The following is a 5,397-nucleotide window of genomic DNA, read 5'->3' on the forward strand; positions in this document are numbered from 1 at the left end:
AGTTACTAGAGTTTTATCATTTATTGATAATATACTAAAGTAGAAATTGTTAAATGATGGCCTATGGGAAAATTGGCCTATCACCTGTTTTACTGAGTAAAATTTTGTGGGAACCCAGCCTTGCCCATTAATTTAAACATTATCTATGGCTGCTTTTGTGTGACGGGGGCAGAGCGGAGTAGTTGTGACAAAGACCATATAGTTTGCAAAGCCTAAAATATTTACTATCTGACTTTATTTAGTTTTATTTTTTTCTACTATCTGACTCTTTAAAAATGAGTTTGCTGGCCCCTTTACTAGTCTCATTAAAAATCTACAGCAGCCTTGTAAGACATGTGATAGCACCGCTTGGGCTCGGAGAGGCCACATAATTTGCTCCAAGTGACATAACTAGTAAGCAACAGTGTGAGGATCTGATCCCAAGTCAGGGACTCCACTATTTATGCTCTTTTACGTATATATAAAACCTTTTAAACCTCTGAGAAGTCCTCTCATTCCTCTTTTTCAGACACAGAAACCAAGACTTAGTGATCTGTTCAAGTTCCTGCAGCTGGTGAGTAATGGAGCCGTGGTTTGAACCTACACCGGTCCAAAGCCTGATTGCTCAGCTCTTTTTACCAGGCAGCACTGCCTCTAAATATTATATTGCTCAATGTATTACTTCTCAAAGATTGGTTGAGAAGCAACGATTTGATCCTAGCTTTAAAAAAGTTGTCATAAAATTAAGCCTGAGTCCAATCCCCTTCAGAAGGAAAAGTCAGAAAAACTGGGTTGACATCCACAGGCCCGCTTTTGTCCCTCTGGCACTAGGCTTTTCTAATCCTTAAAGCACTGGAGGGTGTCATTACCTAACAAAGTCGTTGCAGGAACATGGGAAGCCTGAGCTAATTCATTGCATATGGCACTATCATTCCCTCCACTATCCACCCACCCCTTAGAATAGCAGGCAATAGATGCAACATTACTTCTTAATAAATTCACTATGTAATTCCATTAGATTGACTGGAAGCGTAAAAAAACCTGGTCAAGATTCTCCCTCCTGTATTTCTTTTTGACCTTTGGATAGGCAACACTAAAAAGTAATCATCATTTTATGGTGGTCAAAGATTCTCACTTTATCAAAGTGCAGATGGATGTATAGGACAGGTAGGTAACCCGCGTTCAGTCTGTGTGGTGTCGGGTTGTAATTCCATCTGGCTTTGAGGGAAGGAATTGGCAGCCAGATGGAAGTTAGTAGAACTAGAGAGATGCAGTGGCAGCGGCAATAGGAAAAGAGGCTGCCCTGAGGACAGAGAGGGACAGAAATTCCTCTTGTAGATTTCTATGTGGGTCTTGCAGATGCAGGCAAGTGAAGTGACGCAGACACAGACAGGGCCAGCGCTGCGAGGTCAGGCCTTGCTGGCTACCTAATGTGTGAGGTTATCGTGTGCTTGTTTCCCACCTGGAAGAGCAGAGGCCTCCTGTGAAGTCTCACCCGGGGAAGGAAAGGGGGAGAAGGGCTCGCAGCAGGTCTGGTCACAGGACTGGCTGTGTTGCAGCACCTGCCGTCACGTGGCAGGGCGGCCTCTGAGATGAAATCTTCCATCCGTGATTCCATGTGCCTGGCACTGCATTTCGTTTACACATTGGTTTGTTTTTCTCTCATAAAAATGATTAGCATGGGCTTGTTTTGCATCACAGACAAGAATACATTTGCTTGTTAGGCTTCTTCTAAGAGGCAGCATGTTCGGGCTGGGAGCCCATTCTACAGAGAGCAATAGAAATAGAAAAAGAAATAGAAAAATACTCATGGGACAAAGGGTCCCCTTCTAATTATATTTCTGCAAGTCTCCTGTTGTCCTGAATCAAGACCGGGGGTACTAACAAGTGGCAGGTGATTCACACCAGGCAGTCTGTGGGGCTGGGAAGTGACACCAATAATTCCCAGTGGGCGATTTTTGCAAAAGTGTGAAGGTGATTTTCTTAAAATACTTTGAACCCAGTTCCTGTGATTTTAGAGGCTCTTTTAACAGGACCCAAAAGATCTGGCAGAAGATAAGAGAGGAGATGGTGATTGTAAAGATTTCTGAAATTCGTTATGACATCAGCCTTAGGTAACCTCAACGTGGCTATTGTAGTTGTACTTTTTCCTTTATGCCTCTGCAGCAGGACACACGCTCAGCAGATTGCTTACTCTGCCAGCTTCCACATACCACTGAAAAATAATTTGCAGAATTAGTGGGGGAGCCTAATGATGCATTTAATTAGAGAACAATCAGGTGATGTTTTATTTGTATTAAACAGAATAAACAAAGAAACTCATTCATGAAACACAAATATAGACTAGGTCACAGTAGAGCACATTCATGCTCTGAGAGGCCAGCCCGATGACCCTAGTGACCCCGGAGAGAGCTGCTGATCTAAAGGAAAGCGACCCAATGGGGCTGCGTTTTGGCTGTTTGGACAGACAGCTCTGCCTGTGTGTGGTCCCAGTGGTGTGGGACAGGTCGACTGGTTGGGTGAGCTTCTAGAATTTCTAGCGCAGTGAGCACTGACACCGTTGGCTAACTTATATGATCAACAGAGAGGATGACTTGATTTAAAAAATTGCTGATACTAAGAAGAAGACAAAAACGTGCATGGATTGTATTTAATTTTATTTTGTTATTTTTAGGTGCTATAGTAATCAGAATGTCTCACAAGAGTGAGAATGCAGAGGCTCCCTAACGAAGGCAGGCTGGGTCCCAGCAGCCTGTCACTGGTGCCCAAAATAGTACCATCAGGTTGATTCCTTTGGATAAAGGACCGGTGCTCAGATGATGTAGAAAATTAAGTCTAGGCTAACTTGTTTGTGAGCTGCCATTTTCCCTAATGTGGCAGGTGAGTGGCTTGGGCACAATTGTATAGACTTTTCAGGGGGCGGTTCTGGGCAGGCGGAGAGTCACCAGGTGGCCTCTGGGAGAAGAGCAAACAATGAGGGTGCTCAGGGTGTTCTAACAGAGTCAGGGAGGGCCAACTTCACCTGCTGTACAGTGTTTCCTGGGCTGGTGGAAAATTTAAGAAGGAAACAAAATATTGTTCAGGCATCTGCCCAACTATTTCCTGTGAAGTTGGGGAACCAATAAAATGCCTCTGGATTTCAAAGGCCTACTATCAATATTATTTTTAAGACTGGGAGGAAAACCACAAAGGATCTAAAACAGCCATGTTGGCAAGATCTTGACTTTTAAACTGACTAACATTTGTCAGTCAGGGAGCTTTGGCCTCAGCATAGTAGAACAGATTGAACCATGATCTCTGCAGAATGATGGATGTGGGGAAAGCTAGCAGAAGTTCACAGTGATGTGGCCCAGGCACCAGTAACAACAGAGCCCAGGGCTTGCAAGGGCTTAGCCAACTGAGGCCCCGCACACAGCACAGACAGGGGAGTGGGCTGTGGCAGGGTCATGTGAGGACTCGAGTGGAGTCTGGGGGGAAAAAATAAGAGGAGCCTAAATCCTGGCTGGACAAAGCAGATTTCCCCTAATCACCTCAGCACGTGGTCACAAATTCTCTATGAGTGTCTCTAATGGTTTGCATAATTTCGTGCTCCTAGGATAGCTTCTGAAATCCTTTGGTGATATCCAGAGCTTACCAAATTAGAAAAGTTTTCATGTGTACAGAAGTTGTTTTCAGATACCAACTTTCTAGGTCCTTTCTTTTTTTCATTATTGATGGTGGCTGTGAAAAATAGGTAAAACTGGGCTGATTAAGAAAACCTTATAAAGTAGTTCCCCACTGAGAGGGGAGGTATTGGGGGAACTGTGTGTGTGTGTGTGTGTGTGTGTGTGTGTGTGTGTGTGTGTCTGTGTTTCTGGGCCCTACCCACAAATATGCTGATGGGCCTCATCCCATTCCCCAACCCTTTCAAGCTGAGTTATTTCATTTAGTGTTTTGGTTATAATTTTATTTAGATTGGGAAACAGAAAACATTCACAGTGGCTTAAACAAAAAGCGTAGGTTTCTCACCCAACAAGAAATCTGAAGTTGGTGGGGTTTGGTTCAGCAGTCAAACCATGGCAGGGCCTACACTGTGGGATTCCCTTGGCCTTTTTCTTCATAAATGCAAGGGAGCTGCTGTAGCTCAAGCCATCCTGTTTGTAAGGAGGGAAGGGAACTGGGGCAGAGGGTCATGCCAGCAGAGGCCTGGGAGGACATTAGCTTCTGCCTCTGGCTCTACGTTGGGTCAGCTGACCACTTGCAGGTGCTGCGAGGAAGGATCTATAGTAGAACGGGGCAAGAAAAGAGTTGGGAAGAATTTGGGGTAGCCATTCAAAGTATCTGCCACAATGAGTTTCTGCAATGGACAGGAAAATTACTAGCTCTGGCTGGTTGACCATCACAATTGAAATGGACTTTATTCTGCCTCTGAGGTAAGATTTTCACTGCTGGGAGTGGTCACTAAATTTTGGCCCTTAGGGACACCATCTACATGCTTTTCCATGATTTAATAAACTCATTCAAGGAAACCGTTGAGAGGTATCAAAGTTTAGCCTTTGAGTCTAAAAGGCAGAAATGGCTGTAGTTTTGTAATGTGAAATCCAAACATGCCTTGGAGATCCTATCTTTATTCTCAAGCAGTTTCACTACATATCCAGTGAGTTAAACTTTGCTGAAAAGTAATAAAGAGTGAAAACTCAGTGTCTGACAGCAGCTTCCCTGGGAGGAACAGATGTGTGACTGCAGGATGTCCGGGTGGCTGTGGTCTTGGTGAACTGCAATGCAGTTGTGATGTGCAATTTTGGAGTTCTTCTAAGGAGAGACCGAAACAGAAATCAAACAAGGTGCCCACGATTATGAACTACTTACAAACAGAGTGAGATCTAGATTCTACTCCAACTTAGGTAGGTCAGTAATGTCTAAGAGGTTGTATTTCCACATCTGTAAAAGAATGAAGTTGGATTAAGAGAGCTCTCTTAAATATAAAGGACAATGAAGTTGCCATAAAGGCTAAACATTAATCTGTATATTTAATTAGATAGATTTCTGAATATATGGCTCGAGGATTAGGTACCCTTATTAAAATTGGCCCAGTTGCAGTGAAAAAAAAATAGTGTTACTCTACTTCAAATGAAAAGCAACAACAACACACATACAAAACACAGAAGTTTTATTTTCTACATTCCATACTGTTTTAAAGATATGACCAGCTTGGCTGACTGTGAAAGCACATGAGTCTGAAATTAATTGGCAGCATTGGATATGTACATTCAAAATGTATAACCTTCAACTAACTGCTGCTCAATGGTTATCAAAATTTTCAGTAAGATTATATTTATGAACTGCTGAATCTATGTTTCCAGCCCAGATCTCTCCACTGAGCATCTCTAACTGCTCACTCAACATCTCTGTGGGGACAGTCCATTCAATGAGCTTAAA

This window comes from Myotis lucifugus, unplaced genomic scaffold (genome assembly GCF_000147115.1).
Source record: "Myotis lucifugus unplaced genomic scaffold, Myoluc2.0 scaffold_122, whole genome shotgun sequence".
In the NCBI taxonomy this organism is placed as follows: Eukaryota; Metazoa; Chordata; class Mammalia; order Chiroptera; family Vespertilionidae; genus Myotis; species Myotis lucifugus.